The sequence below is a fragment of the Podarcis melisellensis genome, assembly GCF_964234715.1.
Source record: "Podarcis melisellensis genome assembly, chromosome: 5".
NCBI lineage: Eukaryota > Metazoa > Chordata > Lepidosauria > Squamata > Lacertidae > Podarcis > Podarcis melisellensis.
The window spans coordinates 99,058,217-99,078,924 of record NC_138537.1 but is presented as its reverse complement, the minus strand read 5'-3'; the positions used below and the strand labels follow the sequence as shown (position 1 = coordinate 99,078,924).

The 20,708-nt window shown below is 42.9% G+C and overlaps 1 long non-coding RNA gene across 3 annotated transcripts in view; it reads right to left on the bottom strand.

Moving 5' to 3' along the window:
- Positions 1 to 14,519: 14,519 nt before the first annotated feature.
- The window catches only part of LOC309371018, a 171,045-nt gene continuing 164,856 nt past the window's right edge, over positions 14,520 to 20,708 (bottom strand). For 2 of the 3 annotated variants that reach the window (XR_014168779.1, XR_014168781.1), the window contains 2 exons: positions 18,389 to 18,596; positions 16,083 to 17,496 (listed from right to left, as the gene is read on the bottom strand). This is a non-coding gene — a long non-coding RNA (uncharacterized lncRNA). Of the gene's footprint in view, positions 14,613 to 16,082; positions 17,497 to 18,388; positions 18,597 to 20,708 lie in introns of those variants that run through there. The other variant, XR_014168780.1, reaches the window with a different exon arrangement.

Sequence of the window (20,708 nt, the reverse complement as noted above, 5' to 3'; positions counted from 1 at the left end):
TAAATGGAGCGGGGGGGGGAGGGGGTGCTGTTAGAAGTAGCAGGGAAATTCTTTTTTAAAAAACCTCCTTCCCCCAATGTCATTTTCCTGATCAAAATTGTCCTCAATGCTGTTTGCCCCTCAGGGAGAAAATACCTGTAAGTTTTAGTTTAAAAAGCAACTGATGTCTGTTAAAGCAAGGATAATATACCTTTCAGTTTTAAAGTACATAAATTACCCTGCTGGAAACCCGCTTCCTGTTCACAATATTCTCTCTGCAATATTTCACATTGGTACTTTTTCAACAGTAATTTGAACAGATGGCTCACGGCATGAGCAGAAGGGGGGGAAGTCTGGCACCAGGGACACAAAGTCAGCCCACATTAGGCCAGGTCAGCTTGAAAAGTTGACCACAGTGGAAAACTGTGGAGCAGTCCAATGTCAATTCCAAACAAATTGTATCTTTGAGGTGGTAAACAGAGCTTTGCAACCAACATTTAATGCTGTTTCTTTGCAAAGGTGAGAACATTATGAGAACTAAATAACCACCAAATTTACAGGTTGGGGAATCCTGGTAATTGACTTGTTACATATTCCCAGATCAGCTAACTTTGGGAGAGAGATGCATGATTTAAAGGTTATTTCTCTTTCTGTCACTCTTAAAAGTGATTTCTCAAGGTTGCCTTTGAAAGCATTTCCACATATGCTGCATTTTTCAGGGTATTCCTAGGGTATTCCATGCAAAATGGTAAAGTGTGAATGAAACGAGCATACACATAATCCAGGTAACTTAACCAGAAAGCTGTAGCTGGCTGCAGCTACCATTCTTTTAGCACAGCTAACTCTGCCACCTTTAGTGGTGCCTAAAATCCTGAAGCTGCTGCATCATCTTCTCTCAGAGTAGTGCCACCTGTTCCTGCTTCTTGTTTATTCCTAATACCTTCTTGTTGGAGAGAGAAGTTTGGAAGAGAGATTCCTACTGTCCAGTAGCGGAGCTAAGCACAATGGTGATTGTTCTAAGCACATTAAAACTTGGCTAGATTTGCATCTGCCCTCATCCACCTTTAAAGGAATGTTCCCCACAAAAATACTTAGGCTAGAATAAATCACAGACACTTAGCTTTGCAAATAAGTGAATGTTTTACTCACAGAGATTCCAGATTTTACTGCAAACAGATCTCCAACTGCAGGCAGTAAAACAGGGGGGGAAAGATTCTAAACAACTTTAAAAGAAAAGAACTTGGTTTCCTTACAAAAAGGATTGTGCAAAGATGCAGGCTATAAAAATCTCCCTTTTGGAGTAATTCAGTTCACCTACAGCATTTTCTGAGTTGGGAGCCAATTTGCATGGTTCCTTCTTTGCTTGCTCCAGGAAGCATGGGCTGCTGTGAGCCTGCCAAACTACACACACTCTGGTAACTTGAACTCAAGGCTCAGGTTAACCCTTTCATGCACGCAAATGTAAGTCAGTAACTGTATATTACAATTATTCCCCTTCTATGATGAGCATACACTTCTGGCATAGATTTTATTAGGCAAACTGCATACTCCCAATTATGGTGCCATTTATGCGGCACCAAAAGAAGACAATGAATAGCATAAAGTTGTATATGCTGTTTGATATGTATAGATACAAATTTGGAAACAATTCCTATAATTTAGAAAGAAATACATCTTACCATATCAGAGAAGACAGTGACTAGGTGACCTGTGTGCCTGGCCCTGCTCCATCTGCTGATCAGGTGCAGCAAACTTTGTGGATGGACAATTCCAGGGGCCTCCTGTTATCCCTTCTTATGGTTCTTTAAACTGGACTTGGGCTGGGCAACCATTCAAATAAAGGATACCTTCAAACAGAGGACTGCCTCTGTAAAGTAGGTCCCTTGGCCAATGTACTCCCAACAGCTTCATTAGAAATCCATTAAAATCCATTGTCGGTATAATTATTATGCATGCTGATCCTATATGTCTTCATATGTAACTTCATATGTGAATTGGTGAAAACATTTTCCATTAAATTAAATTAAAGGGAGAGGAGTTTGGCTTTGTTCCCTTCAGTGTGTAAGAGGGGCAATCTTAGAATCATAGAATCATAGAGTTGGAAGAGACCACAAGGGCCATCGAGTCCAACCCCCTGCCAAGCAGGAAACACCATCAGAGCACTCCTGACATATGGTTGTCAAGCCTCTGCTTAAAGACCTCCAAAGAAGGAGACTCCACCACACTCCTTGGCAGCAAATTCCACTGTCAAACAGCTCTTACTGTCAGGAAGTTCTTCCTAATGTTTAGGTGGAATCTTCTTTCTTGTAGTTTCTTTCTTGTCCCACCAGGTTTCAGTGATGCCTATTATGTCATATTTAGTTTGCTGTACCAAGAGCTCAGGCTCATCTTGTTTATTTCCCATGCTTAGCGCATTAGTGTACAGACATTGAAGTCCATTAATCATTCCCCCGTGTCTCTTATTTAAGGATTTTTTCCTCCCACCACTAGGTCTGCATGCTGTTTGCTCCATTTGGTCTATGACATTTGGATGATCATCTTCATCAATTGATAGACTCCTACCTTCAGGAGCACTGTCTCCCTCCCCCACATTAGTCAGTTTAAAGCCCTCCTGATGAGATTTCTGAGATTTTTGGCAAAAACATTCCTTCCAACCATTGTGAGGTGCAGCCCATCGCTTGCCAGAAGTCCATCTTCAAGAAACTGCAGTCCGTGATCTAAGAATCCAAACCGTTCCTGTTTACACCATTTGCGAAGCCAGTTGTTCACTTCCACTATTTTTCCCTCTCTCCCTGGGCCACGTCGTTCAACTGGGACAGATGAGATGACAATCTTCCACCCTCCAGATCTTGTTGGACTCCTATTAGCCCAAGCCAGGGATTTTGGGAGAGCACATAGGCTCCCTACCTCTATTCCAGTAGCAATTATTTAGAAATAAAACAAGGAGATAAACTATTGTAGCCATTGGGTGGGTGCTGAGGCACTCTGCACTAGAACTGCTTTTTCAAGGTTTATAAAATATATCTGTAGAGCAAAAAATGAAAACGCAGCATTGAAAACTCTCTCTTTCCCTTTCCCTTTTTGCTTGATTAGAAATTTATCCTTGTGTGTCTGATTATCAGATAGAGCTGGCAAAAACAGCTAAAGCCTACTAGTGATTGAAGCCTAGAAAGAAAGGGAAATGCTAAACCACTATATTATATTCAGCTTCCACCACATCAACGTCATTTGGCCTGTTGGGTTTTTTCTTTAAACATCATATTTCATCATGTACTGCCAGGCTTAAAAACTATCATAAATCTATAGAACACAGTAAGAATAACAGAGACAGCACTATGTGACGAAAGGGGGCTGTAATTCCACCCAGTGAGGTCATTTAGCTTCATAAATCAAAAAAGGAAACTTTCAGTTGGGAGAAGGAAGAGGCAGAAGGGCTGAGAGTGACTGAGGCTCAAAGTACACCTGGCCACAGCAGACCTACTTGTCAAGAATAAGTCAGGGTGATCTGAAGACCCAGCGGGACGCTTGGTTGAGGGGAACTGAACTTCCTCATGGCTTATAGCATTGTAATCAGTAGCTAGAGCTCCCACTGACCCCATTTCAATGGGGCTCCAGAACAAGAACATAGCTCAATTGGGGGTGGGGGGCTGCAGGGAGGTAAATTGCAGCAGGAGGGGTTGATTCAGTGCCCCCTTCACTCTTAAAATGAAACCTCATCTGTCTGATACATGATTGGAACAAAGTTTAAGCAAATGAGCTTGAGACTGTGGCCTTAAAACCTCAAAACACGGTGTGGTTCAATGACAAAAGTTCCTCACTGACCTAGTAATCCCCGAACAGCTTATCAACAGCAGCAGCAGCAGCAACAACAACAACATTTATACCCCATCCATCTGGCTGGGTTTCCCTAGCCACTCTAGGCTGCTTCCAGCAAATATAAAAACATTTCACTTGAATGAATACAGTTGTAGCTTGGAAGCTGAACACCTTGCAACTTGAACATTTTGGCTCCCAAACGCCACAAACCAGGAAGTGAGTGTTCTGGTTTGTCAACGTTCATTGGAACCCGAATGCCCAATGCAGCTTCTGAGGCTTCCGGTTGCCTGTAGGAGCTTCCTGCAGCCAATCAGAAGCTGTAACTTGGTTTCTGAATGTTTTGGAAGTCAAACGGACTTCCGGAATGGATTCGGTTCAACTTCCGAGGGTTAAAAAGAGACAGCATAAAGTAATTATGGGATGCTAGCTGAACCAAGTATAATTGCAAGGTTGGAATGGTACTAAATGGTACAAAATGTTTAGTGAAAAAAGGTGTGAGGTAGTGAAAAGGGTATAACTTGTTGGTCATTTCCATTCATATGGGCATCTCAAAGCATTTAATGTAGAAAATACAACTCAAAGTATTTCACACAATCAATTCTTACAATATTAATTCATGCATAGGTACATTTTTATGAGACAAGCATAAACCCCTCCAACTTGGTGTCAGTTACTGGAGCACGGATTGCAGTTTCCACTAACTAATACTGCAGGGTGCAAAAGGAAAAAATAAAGTCCTTCTATTTTTAAATCAAACCCCAAAACTGGTTTTTGGAACTCTCACCTAGTCACAAGGAAGTACCTTTGGAAAAGTCTGTCTGCCTGCCTGCCTTAACTAGCTACTGGTGCAGCATTTTTTCTTGCTCTTAGCTGGTATATTTTAATTTTAAAATGTTAAAGTGATATGGCATTAATTTGTGCAAATTTATTTGAAAGCTTTTAGGGTGATAAATCTAAAACAAATGCAGAGGTAACAACTCTCTAATCATTCAAATTACTCGCAAAGCTCCATTAAAAGGATTATAGGGAGATGTTCTTAAGGGACTGGCGTAAGCCATGGAGGACAGAGCTATCAGTAATGTTCTGCCTCTGCTCTTGGAGGCCTTCCTTCCAAGGCTGGGAATCCCAAGCTTGTCGGCTTCCCACAGGCATCTCATTGGTTACTGTGAAAACAGAAAGCTGGACTAGATGGAACTTTGGCCTGATCCGGCCAAAATGTTTGCACAGGATTTTGAAAAACAACAACACTAAATCAGCCAGTAGGTGTCTCTGCATGCATATCAAGTGGATGGTTTTGTAACTGCTCTGCTTCTGTAATAAATGTGTTTCTGTAGTAGCAGTGAATCTAAGTATCTTGCTGCTGCACCCTGAGCAGCAATCTGATGTACAGACATTTAATAGGTGAGGGTTTTCCTGGTATAGGGATAAAGTAACTGGGGAAACTTTATCCTCATCATTTCTGCATTACAAGCTGCTGCTTAAGGGCACAGGACTGAAAAAGGTGACATCCATAGCCCAAAGAAGGGAATCAGTGCGGGTGGAGGAAGACAAGGCTTCTACAGTTTGCAGTCTTGGATTGCAGAATGTTAGGTGCTTTGCAGTTCCCCAGAAGTCCCAGACAGAAAACATTGATTGCATTCAGCCTGTTGAGTTACCAGTTGTGCAGTCAGGAGTAGCATTCAGACACTCCAAGTGTCTCTATTTTCCAGAGGCAGTACCAGAGTTACGGAAGCCATCCTGGTTTCTGATCTGATTCTAGAATGTCCCGCTTTCCTTAGGATGTCCCTATTTTCATCAGCAAAATGTTGGGGGGGGGGGTATTGAGCCCTGAGCCGTCTACAGGCAGCACTGCATAGGGAAGCTTTTTAATGTTTCATGTTTTATTATGTTTGTTTTTTTAAAAAATACATTTTTATTCAAGTTATATAAAGACAGGTAAAAATAAACAAATACAACAAAAATATATATACAACAGTGTTCTCTTCCTTAAATTATACAATGTAAAAAACCATAATAAAAAAATCATATTCTGTTGGGCTCCACTGGGCCCTTGACTCCCCTCCACCCTTTTGGTAAGTATCGAATATTTTCCTCCCTTACGTATTTGATTTTTGATCTTATAATCCGTCGCTGATAGAGTTGTTCTATCCCCGCCAGTTCACTTTATAAGTTTTGTCCAATATATTTCCAATATTTACTCCAATTTTGCTGAAATTTTTGTTCATCTAGATCTCGTATTCTAGCTGTTAATCTATCAAGCTCAGCGTAATTTACCATTTTAACCTGCCAATCATTTATGCTGGGCATGGTTTCCGATTTCCAATGTTGTGCCAGCATAATTCTTGCGGCCGTGGTGGCGTAGAGAAATATCGTCTTGTCTTCTTTTTTAATTTCTTTACCTGTCATTCCCAGTAAGAAGGCTTCAGGTCTTTTGGGAAAGGTATATTTCAATATTTTTTTAAGCTCATTATATATTAGTTCCCAAAAGCCTTTCACCTTCTTACATAGCCACCACATATGGTAAAGATCTCCCTCCGCCTCTGCACATTTCCAGCATTTCTTATTCTTTGATCTATACATTTTGGCCAATTTCACCGGCGTATGGTACCATCTGTATAGCATCTTCCAAACATTCTCTCTCAGTGCCATACAAGCCGTAAACTTTATATTACTGTTCCACAGCTCCAACCTTTCGAAATCAATATTATAGCCAAAGTCAATTGCCCACTTTATCATTGTCTCCTTGACCTCCTCATCTTTTGTATGCCATTCTAGCAGCATGTCATATATTCTAGACAATGTTTTGTCCTTACCTTCTACTATCTCCACATTAAATTTTGATTTTTTATCTTCAAAACCTAAATTCTTTTTATCCTCTTTTAGTAAATCATTCACCTGGTGGTATTGCAACCAACCAGTGAAAAAAAATTTTATCTCATCATACGGTCTTAGTTTGGGCCCTTGTTCTGTTTTTCTTAAAAGTTCTTCATATGTGGCGGTCTTTTCCTCCATATTGATTTTCTTAATCGTTAGAGCCTCTATTGGTGAGATCCACCAGGGGGTCTTCCTTTCAAGGAGATTCTTATTCCTCTCCCATACCTGATATATTGGTCCCCTAAAAATATGATTTAGGAAGCTCCTGTGGACCTTTACCTTCTCATACCAGAGGTACGAGTGCCACCCGTACCTGTTATTAAAGCCTTCCAAGTCTAGTATATCTCCCCTCTCCAATTTTATCCAGTCTTTCAGCCAAAGTAGACACGCCGCTTCGTAGTACAAGCTCAAGTCCGGGAGGGAGAAGCCCCCTCTTTCCTTCTTATCTATCAAGATTTTCATTTTTATCCGTGGTCTTTTCCCCTGCCAGATGTATTTCGCCAGGGTACTCTGCCACTCTTTACATTGTTTTAAGCCTTTGAGTATGGGGATAGTTTGAAATAGAAACAGCATTCGGGGCAGAATGTTCATTTTGACAACTGCTATTCTCCCCAGAAAGGAAAGTTTCATCCTCCCCCAGGTTTCCAAATCTTTCTTTATATTCTTCCAAGTGACCTCGTAATTATCCTTATATAAGTTTAGATTTTTTGCCGTAACCCGTATTCCGAGGTATTTCACTTTTTTAACTACTGTAATTTCCGCCCTTCGTTCTAAATCTACCGTTTCTTCCTTAGATAGATTTTTGACCAGCATTTTAGTTTTATTTTTGTTTACCTTGAATCCTGCCACAACTCCAAATTCTTCAATTTTTTGTAGAGCTTCTTTTACACTACATTTTGGGTCTTCTAAAGTTAGTACGATGTCATCCGCAAAGGCTTTAATTTTATACTCCCTCTTTCCTACCTTCACTCCTTTGATCTCTGTTGTCCCCCTCAGTCTCTCATTAAGTATTTCTAAAACTGTTATGAATAGTAAAGGAGACAAGGGGCAACCTTGTCTAGTTCCTTTATATATATTAAAGTATTCTGTTGTGGTATTGTTTATTACCAGTTTTGCCTTCTGTTCCTTATATATTGCTTCTATGCCTCTTCTGAAGTTTTCTCCCATTCCCATCATTTCCAAACTTTTCTTTAAAAAGTCCCAGGAGATATTATCAAATGCCTTTTCAGCATCTATGAACACCAGAGAACACCACTGTTTATCTATATTTATATCCAAATATTCAATAATGTTTTATTATGTTTTTATGTATGTGGGAAGTTATCCAGAGTTGCTGGGGCAACCCAGTCAGATGGGTGGGGTATAAATAGTATAATAAGAATAGAAAAAGAGGTCCCTATTTTCATTGGAGAAATGTTGGAGGGCGTGCCTTCAAAAATATTGTTGGCTTCTTATGCTGGAGCTGTGAGTGCTGCACAGCCGGCTTTACATACCTTAAGCCAGCTTGCTGTGAGATACATTGATATATTGATATATTTATTTAATTTCATAAGATATATCCACTGCTTGATTGAAAAAATACCTCAGAGTGGTTTACAAAAGATAAACATTCTGATTTGAGATACTCCTCCATATGAAATTAGGCTATAGACTGTCTTCCTGACATGCTAGTTTTCTGTGTGGAGAGATTTTTAGTTGTAGCAGGAAGGAAATTCTAAACGTGAACCCTATATGCAGTCTAAAGTGGTACAGATTAGACAGGGCGTAATAGTAAGTAAAGGACATGGGTGGCGCTGTGGGTTAAACCACAGAGCCTAGGGCTTGCCAATCAGAAATTCGGCGGTTCAAATCCCCCTGACGGGGTGAGCTCCCGTTGCTCTGTTCCTGCTCCTGCCAACCCAGCAGTTCGAAAGCACATCAAAGTGCAAGTAGAGAAATAGGTACCACTCCAGTGGGAAGGTAAACGGCGTTTCCGTGCGCTGCTCTGGTTCGCCAGAAGTGGCTTAGTCATGCTGGCCACACGACCCGGAAGCTGTCTGTGGACAAACGCTGGCTCCCTTGGCCAGTAAAGCGAGATGAGCGCCGCAACCGCGACTGGACTTAATGGTCAGGGGTCGCTTTACCTTTAATAGTAAGTGGATGTGCATGCTACTACTATTTTATTTTATTTCTTACCCACGCTTCACTGTAAGCTCCCAGGGTAAAGAAGCGCTACTTCTTTTAACATATATGCATACTGGCCATTACTTTGTACCAAAACAAATGAGTTCTTTAAGAAAGTCGGGCAAAATAGCTGCAAAGAAAATTGCTTAAAATAATTTGATCTACAAACACTTACTTTAAAAAGTGGTGAAAAACCCTCACAGGTATGGTGGATCTATCTCCCTTGTTAGTGAAGTTTAACTGAGGCATTGAAAACCAACTGTTCCTGCATGGGGTGGGGCCAATAGTGATATAATTTATTCCTATTGCTGGGGCCACATTCCATTGGGTAGAAAGTGGCCAGGCCCCAAGTGTGTGGGACCAAACCCCCGCAGGCACAGACACCTTCTCTCTCACACACTGCTTCTGTGTTGCACCTGAAAAAGCACACAGCACAGAAACCCGGTGAGTTGGCCAAGAATAGAGGGCTCTCTTCCCCACTGGCCAGATATATTGTGCTGCTGGAGCAGTGCTCTCTTTGTCCCTGTCTTGCAAGCTTGATTGGCATCCGTACCTGCAGAGGAAGCCTCTTCCGCCTCTTTGCAACCAGTGGGGTGACCGAGTGGGGATCAGGTGCCCGTCTTTGTCAGCCTGACGAAGCAGAGCACATTCTCCTTACTTTGCCAGCACATTTGGCTTCCATACTGGCAGAGAAAGTGTTTTCACTCTTGCAGAAGCCAGTTATGGAATTTGACTGTGCTGCTGAAGCAGAGATAGCATGCTCTCCTTTGTTGGCAATCACAGAACACTAAGAAAAGCAGGGAGTCAAGCCAGTTAGGGGCCATGGCCTGGGGAAAGAGTCCAGCAGGCCATACTGAGCCAGCTGTCATGTCACATCTGGCCTGTGGGCAGGAGGTACGCATCCCTGTGTGACAATGTTGAGCATGGGTAGGCAAACTAAGGCCCGGGGGCCGGATTCAGCCCAACCGCCTTCTAAGTCCAGCCCATGGATGGTCTGGGGATTAGAATGTTTTTACATGAGTAGAAGGTGTGCTTCTATTTAAAATGCATCTCTGGGTTATTTGTGCGGAATTTGTTCAGATTTCCCCCCCCCCCCCAAATATAGTCTGGGCCCCCACAAGGTCTGAGGGACACTGGACCGGCCCCCTGCTGAAGAAGTTTGCTGACCCCTGATGTTGATAGTATGGGATAGAATTTGAGGGACTCAGGTGTGCCTTATTAACAAAAGTAGCATCAATATTTTAGATGTGATGACAACTGCTTTGTGTGAGAATTGTTCTTGCTAAGGGATAAGCAAAGCTAGGTATTGTTGTTTCAAGGTGTTGATTTTAAATACAGCATGTGTTACTCATTCTTCCAAGTGTTCATTACAGATGGGTACTAATAGATCAGCTGTTGTAAACTTTCAGCTGATTCAGAAAAAAATGGGGTTTTATATTCAACTCCTTTCCCACAGGCTCATTAGGGAGGTGGACCTACAGCTGTTCTACGGATTATGCAGAATGGACTGCAAATAGGGGGTTTGCTTTTCTTATGCATCCTTACATAAAACCGTCCCTGCATGTAGCCATCTAACTTATTGTGGGAGAAATGTTTAACATATCTCTGCCAAGTTTTCAGCTTGTTGGGAGTTTGTGTTTGTGCTTTATATACAGGTGCCTTCAGAAATGTGTTCCCTGCAGTTTGAAGTAGAACATCCCAGAATTCTACCACTCTGGTCTATCACCTCATTTTGTGCAATGTTTATGAAAGCTCTTTGCTTCCATTCATCCATTCTCTTCAAATAGAATCCTCCTGTTTGAAATTCTGAGCGAGTCTTCAGAACAGTCAGCTGGTGGAAGACAGGAGCATCATGGACTGACTTGTTCTGTGTTTGCAAAGAAGTGAAAGGAGTCTCCCTGCATTTCTCACTGGGAAGATGCCACTCAGCTTACTTACAGTGCCAGGCTAAGCATGTCTTCTCAGAAACAAGCCCAGCTGAGTTCATTGGGGCTTACTTCCAGTTAAGTGGTGGTTAAGATTGTTGCCTGCTCAGATAGCAGTGAATTCCCCCTGCCTAGTCACAAGAGAAATCTACCAAGGTTTTCCAAAAAATAGAATGTGAGCATGGGTTTGGTGGGCCAACATTCAGAACTTATGCTGTCCCATGTTTTGCCAGTTAAAATATAGGCTAGCCTTCAAAATCTGCATTTAAAAATGAGCACAAACTGTATCAAAGAATGCTGCCATTGCTCTGGTTATGCATTGGTATCACCTGTTTGGATCCCTCCAACACAGACCGTGATGGAAAATGTTTATTTATTTGTATTTATTGAGAAAGCTTTTACACTCACTTTTCTCACAGAGACTCAAAGTGCTTTTCAATAAATAATGCATCATAATGCAAATAAGATATTTCTGCTGTAAACGAATACTTTGAAATTCCACATATTCTCCTGCTGATGTTTGATGTCTCTTCTTAATGCATTTCTTCTTTCAGAGACTCTGCTGCTGGTTTCATTTGCTGCTATTTGAATGCCTACAGGGAATCCAAATTCCAATCCTGACAATTTTATCTGAATACTCTGTGGCTGATTGTCAGAAACAACCGAGAGAAACTTTGTTGCTGATACTTAATGCTCCAAGATAGCAGGATCACAATAAATGTTGTTTTCTAATGCTTGGCAAAGACTGGAGGGAGCTACTTACAATGAATCTCTTGGTTAAAAGGGGAGTTCTTCCAGCAAGGCAGGGGGGTGGATGGCCAGCGCCAAGCAGTTTGTTTGTCCCTCCATCTGGGAAACCCACCAAGCTGAACACAAGCCATCCTTTGTGGCCTGCCAAAGGCTCTGCAACTCCCCTATTTTTGTAGTCTCTGACAGACATAAAAGTGAGGTTTGTCAAGATCCTGTTCTACCATGATGGTGGATTATGTCTGCTTTGATAGGCCACAGGTTGTGCTTCCTTCGTTGTGCACTGGTGGGAAGGAAAGGCCATTGGCTGGATGAGAGCCATTAAAATGTTTCCCATTGTAGGCTTGATCAACCTATGACCCACCAAGACAATTCCAGCAACACAGCAAAGTATTGCGGTTTGACTGATGTTTAACAGCATTCTCTTGCAAACAGGAAAAACAGTAAGTTCAGTTGCCACACATAATGGGTGATCTGTATGCTGCTTGGTGGGTCCCAAGCTGGGCAGGCCTGGATAAAATCTTGCACCTTTAATAAACAGTAATAATAGATACCAGATTTGATGGTGGGCAATGGGCCATTCTCTCTCCCCCCCCCCTCTCACCTCCCAACCAGTTAAATAACTTGCTATAAGGTTACTAAAGCTCTTCCCAAGCTTTCCATTAGAGACAGCAAAATTTCCAGGAACTGATCCAGATTTCACACCTGGTAAATCGACAAGCCTCAGAGGAGGTTGTGAGGCAAGTACCTTTTCCCTCACAGACTATTAGAAATGAATTTGAGTGCTGCTTGCAAACCTGTGGCATTCCCATCCGCCACCCTCCCACTTTCTGCAAACACCATTTGGCAAACTCAGTTACTAGTATTTACATATGTAGGTTTATGCGCAGATGTGAAGCTGATAACACAAGCAGTTATTCCATTTCTGTAAAACATGGCTTGTAGGCTTATGTACCTGAGGACATGCATTCACTAAGTTAGTTTCAGAAACGAAAGATCCCTTATGGCTCAGCCTCATGTAAAAAGACACCACAAGGGTCTGGTAGGACCTGAATCACCTGTGCTTAAAGTGTGGTCATCAGCATTGAAAGAGATGCCATCATAGGCTGCTTCACAGGGTTAAATGAGAGGAGCCTTATTTTTCCAACCTCAGTAAGAGGGAGCAAAAGAGGACTGAAGCTTGTGCACAGCTCAGGTGGGGAAGAAGCATAAGCTGAGGTTGGGAGCGGGGTCTCTTCATTCCTGCAACTGCATCATTGGGTGCACATCTGTGGAGAGCTGAGAGACGCAGGACAGGTGGACATGCCTTTTCCCAACTCGTAAGTGTACTTTTGACAGTAAAGAGTTAAATCCTCACCCTGGACATTCCTTGCCTGACAACTTAGTGACACCCACTGTAGCTGTTTGTAAGCCAAGTGGCGGTCTTGCAAATATGCTGAATAGGAGGGTCAAAGTGTTACTCTTCAGAACATAACAATTTTACTCCACTCAATTGACACTTAAGGCAAATTTTTTACAGCCCAAAACATTTTATTGAACTTATGAGATAAATCAGAACTTTTTCTAAAATATGAATTAATTGACAGACATAAAATTATATAAACTCTAAATATAAAATCCCAAATAATACTATTTTCACATATAGGTTTACTCTGGAGATGACCATATCATCTTCTCTAATTTATACTGTCCCATTTCATAGATTGAAGCTGGCTTAAAAGTCATATTGTCCTTGGGAACTGCATTTTTAGGTGAGGGTAGTGGTTCTCCAACACAGAATTCCCAGCATAATCATACAGTTCTCAAGATACTTTGGGAGGACTGTTGCATAGATTGTCTACTTGAAAGTGAAATGGGTTTTCTGGGCAAGCTGCAAAGCTGCTCCTCAGGGAAGGCAGTAGGTTGTATAGTTATCTCCTGATTGGGGCAAAATCACTACCCTGAAACCACACAACCTACTACCTCATCCTGCCAGAGCACTGGGTGGCGTTGATAGAACAGAGCTACTTCTTGGCTTTTGCTTCCACAATTAAGAGAGAGAGTCTTGCATGTGGTGATGCATAAATGTATTTGAAGTGAAAGGCAAGGCTGCCATTTCCACTGGGTGACAACCAGGGGTTGCTGTTCAAGGAATCCAACAGAGCCAAAGAGGGGATGATGGTGCTCATTCCACTAGGCCAGTGTTTCCCAACCTTGTGCCTCCAGCTGTTTTTGAACTACAATTCCCATCATCCCTGACCACTGGTCTTGCTAGCTAGGGATGATGGGAGTTGTAGGCCAAAAACATCTGGAGGCACAAGGTTGGGAAACACTGCACTAGGCTATACCTGTATTTAGTGCTGCTGGCCATTCTCCAGGTGTTGCAGTACGGAACTGGCATCATGCTCTCCTTCCTATGTCCACCAGCCCTTTCCCCACTTCCTAGTCACTCCTCAGTACTAGCAGCAGCCTTGCAATGCCTTCTGCTTCCACTCATGAGTCACCACTCCAGGTCTATTGTATGGTCTTGGTCCATACTTTACCTCTGCTGCCACATTGTAGCACCCTCTGATAATAACCAAATGTGCCCTCTCCTCTTCTTCACTGCCACCTGCCAAATGGGTCTATTCCTGTCTCAACTTTAGTGGCCAAGTAGTGCTGTAATTTACATTTGGAGGATATTGTGATCTGTGCAAACATCCTATGGAACTACTGTACTAAAGAAAGATGCTCTCTTCCACAAGAGTTATTTTTTATGCAAAACATTTTAAAGAAGACCATACTGTTTGGTTAGTCAAAATGTGTACACCTAGACACAGAGGCCACCCTCATCAAGTACAACTCAGTAACAGGACATTATTTGGTTGGTGTGTTAAGCCCTTGAATCATGTCCGTGGCTCAACGAGGTCAATGGATGGGCTGAATCAGTAACAGATGTTGTTTCCTGATACGGTGATGGAACGTCCTGTGCCGCTATCACAGCCACTTCAGGAAAGACAGTAGATTGTATAGTTATCTGACAGGCAGGGTATAACCCTAAAACTATACAACCTACTACCTCACCCCAAAGGACAGTCTCACTCTGATGCAGATGAGGTCCAACAAATCCCTGGGTTGAATCATAGTAACCTGCAAGACAAAAAAGATCTCTAGAGGGGAAAAAATTAATGGTGTTGCTAATCAGTGCATTACTAGTTTAGGCACAATACAATCTTTTAGGAATATTCTACAAATTCCACATTTATAACCATCATACTTTAGCTTTTATTGTTGTTAGTAATCCAGGTAGTCCATCTTTATCATTTATAACCTGACATTTAACTTAAAGTATGTTATGTATGACTAACACGGGTTAATATCCTGCGTTCTATACACAGGGCATGGGGCTGTTGGGGGCTGGACAGGCACCACCAGGCTTGGTCAGTGGGTGTTGTTCACCTACTGGAGGCTACACAAAGCCCATTCTTAATAATATATCAGCCAGGGGGCCTGATAATTTTCTGAACACTGTGATGCCCCAACTGAGATGGCACCCCACACACGTCACCCTGAATTTATTTTATTAATTCATATAGAAGCAAGCTTTAAAGACTATGTTCAGCACCTGAAAGAGATGCCAGAACCATACTGGGCCAAAACTAATGCATACATTAACGCTCCATTTTGTCTACCTCTATCTTCCCATTTTGGCATCTGCTCTGGAAGATCTCAGTCTTTCCACGTACTGCTACTTGATACCCTTTAACTGGAGACAGCACAGGCTGAATCTGGGTCCTTCTGCGTGCAAAGCTTGTGCTCTACCGCTTAATAAAGGCATCTTCAATGCAACTATCAAGGCATGCTCCTGTGCCAACACAATTCATCAAACAAAAGGTGTCCAAAGATCCCATCTTTCTTTATGACCAATGCAGTGATTGCTCTAATGATTCATTCATTCCCAGATGTGTATGGTATTTATCTGTTGCATTTAGAGTCCATCCTTCCTCCAGGAAGCTCAAGGTGTACATAGTTTTCAGCTCTCATTTTATCTCCACAACAATTCTGTGAAGTAGTTAGATTGAGAAAATGTGGGTGGCCCAAAGTCACCTCGTGAGCTTCATGGCCAAATGGTGCTTTGAGTTTTTGGCCTTCCCAGTCCTAGTTCAACTCTCTAACCACTACACCACCCTGACTCCATGTCAGCCTGACCTAATCTGTAAGGACCAAACCCTCTGAAAACATGAAGAACCATTTGTGTGGCATTCTGCAAGGCAGAATGACATGTTACGAGAAACTCTGGGCTAGATAAAAAATAACAGTCCTCTGCCAAATTCCATCCCAGAGCTTAGAAACACTGGGACAGGCAATATGATGCCCTCCAGATGTTGTTGGAGTCAAAATCCCATCAGGCCCAGGGACAGGGATGATGGAAAGAGTCCAACGACATTGCAAGACAGCGTACAGGCTGCCCCAATATGAAATCATGAAATGTGATTTACTAGTATCCTGATAAATTTTATGTGTAGCATTTTACTGCCACTGATGTAGGGTTAGGACAGGGAAAAAGTCCCAAGGACACCCAGTCAGTTAACATGTTATTGTTTGATACATGGCTCTTGACATGGGGTTGCCACTCTCACATTTTTTGATAATGTGTACTGTAACCCACAGGTGTGTGTGTATGTCTCATCTGCTGACCTCAGCTGATCTGATAATTTGGGGTTTAATGTGCTGTTTTGATGTACTGATATTATCCGGTCTGACCCAGACATACAACAGTCTTTAGAAGAATAAACTCAACAATAATTAACATGTCTGTTATCCGTTCAGCAGAATAAGGTACAATGTTTAGAAAGATCAGTGTTTAAAGCAAGAATGTACTAAAGTTGCAGGAGATTCACATGGGCATGCAGAAAATACTTTTTTTTTTTTGTAAAAAAAATCCCAAACCTCAGTCTTTAAGAGCAGCACTTCATTGCTCCACAGGTGAGTCATAAGCTCCATCATAAATATTAACTACAAACTGTTAGTCTTACACATGATTGTCCTGTGGTTGTCAACAATAAAAAAAGGTTTGGTTACATTAATGCTTAATGTGCCTGTTATGAAATGTTTTTGCTCAAGGGTGAAAACCAATTGCTTTTGGGATTTTATAAGTGCTTGTAAATTTATTTTAACTGGTTAAAATGTTGCTTAATAAACCAAAGCAGCACGTACGGAGTCCATCAGAGATCTATTCCAAAGCAGGAAAGCCGATACTCTTCCCTCACCTCCATTCCCAGCAGTTTCAGTGCTGAGTGAACAACGCCCTCGCACTTTGGGAGAGGGGGACTGATGGTAATAAACACCTCAACAGTCTCTCCTCAAAAGGCACCAAGCCAGCTATTTTTGTTATGTAATACGAAAAATGACAGTTTTAAGGTAGGAGAGATATACAACCCCAAAGGATAACAACTGCCAGGATCAGAAGCTTCATAAAAAATTATAATTATATGGCCATAAACAGGGCTGTCAACCTTCCATTTTAAAAAAATCACCAGCCAATGGCAGCTTCCAGCCTGCCGGGGGGGGGGGCAGCAACATTGGGAATTTCCTTCCCCCATCAAGACTGCTGCACCAGTGTGTGTGTGTGTGTGTGTGTGTGTGTGTGTATGTTTGAGTTCTCCCTCCCCAGCCCTCCCATGGCTGCTATTTAAATTTCTTATACCAGGCATATTAAATACATACATGTATGCATCTCATGAGTTATAGTGCCAATGTTAAAACCTCTTACACTGTAATATGCAAAAGTAAGTCTAGTGTCATCTTGGTTAATTTTAGAAGGGATCAAGGGTATTTGCCTGACCATCATCAACAACCACCTGGAGTGGGAACCCATCATGTGGTAGGTATGCTCTCCAAATGCGTCTTGACAAACTCCTCCAAGTAAGCTGGCACCAGACGAGTAGCTCTTGGGCTTGCCGATCAGAAGGTCGGCAGTTCGAATCCCCGCAACGGAGTGAGCTCCCGTTGCTCAGTCCCAGCTCCTGTCAACCTAGCAGTTCGAAAGCATGCAAAAAAGTGCAAGTAGATTAATAGGTACTGCTCCGGAGGGAAAGTAAACAGTGTTTCCATGCACTGCTCTGGTTTTGGTGTTCCGTTGCACCAGAAGAGGTTTAGTCATGTTGGCCACACATTGTCTGTGGACAAATGCTGGCTCCCTCAGCCTGTAAAGGGAGATGAGCGCTGGAACCCCAGAGTCGTCTGCAACTGGACTTAACTGTCAGGGGTACTTTACCTTTACAACATAGTGGTTACCTGCAGTGGATGGGACCCAAGCAGTGTCACCCTACACTTCGGTGAGGATGTCCAGGGGAAGTCAACTGGTAGCAGCAGTTTGGGGTGGGGTGGGGGGCCTAAGGGTGGCAGGGGTTATAGCAAATCTTGGCAAAACTTCAAATCAGTGTTGGGGGCAGAGGGACTACTAAAGTCTGATACAAACCCTGATGTCTTCAATCTCTTCCATCTTCCCTTGCCTGTAAGAAGGGGCCTTTCATAGTTCTGAACAAGTAGAGCCAGGCTGCTTTGGTCTAGCTCTGTGAGGTCAAGAGAGGATTCAGAGAGGCTAGTTGAGTTTAGAGTCTGAAAGCCCCAGAGAGAAGACCCTCTATCCTTTTTCTCACACAAAATAATTCCTTATACCCAGTCTATTGTAGCAGATTGTTTCAAAATAAAATGGGACAGGATTTAAATGGGGAGCAATCCAGTCGAAGATAAGAGCTTTTAATTCCCACCAATTTCTCTCTCTCTGCGTTTCCATGTCTGAGCGAGAGTTAAAGCACGTGCTCAGCTCTGGAACCGAAATCAGTGAAAATGATTTCAGTGAAGCCAGAAGTACTTGACTGTGGCTGGATTGGGGCCTTATAATTTTCCCATGGCCTTCTTACCTGTGCTCCTCCTTTGCTTTGCTGTGTTAGTGCCAGTGGGCTTTATGCCCACCGCCACATGGTGCTGAAATGTGACATGTGCAGCCGACGGAGGCAGTGGCAGCAGCTGCATGGCGGAACCATGATCTCAACAGGAGGCTGTGATGGCTACCAGATGGTCTGAGTTCCGAAAGCGGTACCAAGCCAATTTTGGGGATGGATAAGAAACCTGAGGGGAGAAGAGAAAGAAAGAGAAATGGGAAATGTATTGAGGAAGAAAAACAATCACCTTAAATAACAATTCAAAGTAAGGCTTTGTGTACATTAAAGGTAAAGGTAAAGGTACCCCTGCCCGTATGGGCCTGTCTTGCCAGACTCTGGGGTTGTGCGCCCATCTCACTTAAGAGGCCAGGGGCCAGCGCTGTCCGGAGACACTTCCGGGTCACATGGCCAGCGTGACATCGCTGCTCTGGCGAGCCAGAGCCGCACACGGAAACACCGTTTACCTTCCCGCTGGTAAGCGGTCCCTATTTATCTACTTGCACCCGGAGGTGCTTTCGAACTGCTAGGTTGGCAGGCGCTGGGACCGAGCAGCGGGAGCGCACCCTGCAGCAGGGATTCGAACCGCCGACCTTTCGATCGGCAAGTCCTAGGCGCTGAGGCTTTAACCCACAGCGCCACCTGTGTCCCACACTTGTGTACATTACCTGACAAGAAAAAAAGGGGCCAAGCAGACCGAGGACTAAGAAGAGGTTTCAGACAATTTTGTAGAAGTCACACACCTTTTGGATATCCAGTTGGCCATGAAGGAAACCGGGCCAAGGTTTATGAAAGCGTTAGAGAAACCATTTAAATTATTTATCTAGCCCAATGCATAAAACTCGTAAGAAAGCCACACTCTGTACAGTGGGAACTGCCCCCTAGCAAGGACTGCTGCCTTCAAGTTGCTAATTATATAAGTTACTATTTCCAAATCTATCAAGTTTTCACCACACAGCAGTTTTAAAATAACACAGCATCCTGGTAGTAAGAAGTAACATAGAACAGGACCATAGTACTGAGCAAGATGAAATAAGGGATGCAAACCCTGGGGTGTTTGGGCCTAGTGCAAATGTTTGAGATCCATCCACCTGGAGGCACAGAGCCCTGCAAAGCATATAACAAAAGAGCACTTTGTGAGACATGACTGTAACTCAACTGCAGTAGGGATGCTGCTTTCCAGTGATTTCCATTTTTTAAAAAAGCTATTCTGTTGCTCTGAAATGGAGTATGTGTGTCTTTAACTCACAGTATAAAGCTTTTATGTAGTTAAACCTTCATTAATGGAGTGAAACAAAGGCTTCAAAGTGTCAGAAAGCAAGCAGATCGCTGCTGCCATGGTGCTCAACAGCATTCTATTCTCAGTGTCAATTATTCATGATGCTTTTGCTGAGGGCTCTAATTTTACATAAGTGAAAGTAGCAAGGGAACTGTTACGACGATCTGCTAAGAAAAGAACGGAAAAATGGAAACTCGACTCAGAACTGAAGGTGCACTTTACTGCGCTACTTTTTACAGGATTTCCTGTTCAGAAGCTGCCCCCACAGAAGTGACTAACTTCTCTTAAATTTCAGTGGTCTTGATGAGGGATGTGTGCACATAGTACTGGTGATGGCACCAATCAACTGGCCAAGTGGAGGATGGCGATGGGAAGAAGAGAATCCCAGCTCCAATCTCAAGCGCTGCTGCTGGTTTGCTAACCAGGGATGTGGCACACGGTCATGAAGATGGATTGGGTACCCCCCCCAGCTACTAATAGTGCATATGCAGAATCAAAAAGAGCAGCTTAAAGAAAGAGGCCGTGACCCTCTTTGGTCTTCAGGAAGGGTCCTGGCCTTGAGGTCCCACATACTGCTCTCTGAGGCCTGCAGGAGATATGGGCACAGCCTCCTCACCAGCCACCCTGCCTCATCTTCCAGAACTGCCTTTCAAAAGTAGGTCTCCAGTGCTCAGAGTTTCCAGTATTTCCGGCTACACAAGTCAAAACTCCCCCCCCCCTTTAAATCATTCCTTCATGGATAATGTTTTTCAGCTTCTTAAAACTACAGTTTTCATTTTTGAACTGTTACTCTTTTGCTTTACAGATAGGTAGCCGTGTATCTGAAGAAGTGTGTATCTGAAGAAGTGTGCATGCACACGAAAGCTCATACCAAGAACTAACTTAATTGGTCTTTAAGGTGCTACTGGAAGGAATTTTTTTTCTTTTGCTTTGTTTTTGATTGTGACTCCAAGTTCTTAAGCATCCACCCAGCTGGCATTAGAGAGGTGGATGCTCTGTGGCGTCCACAGCCCTGCTGGTTCC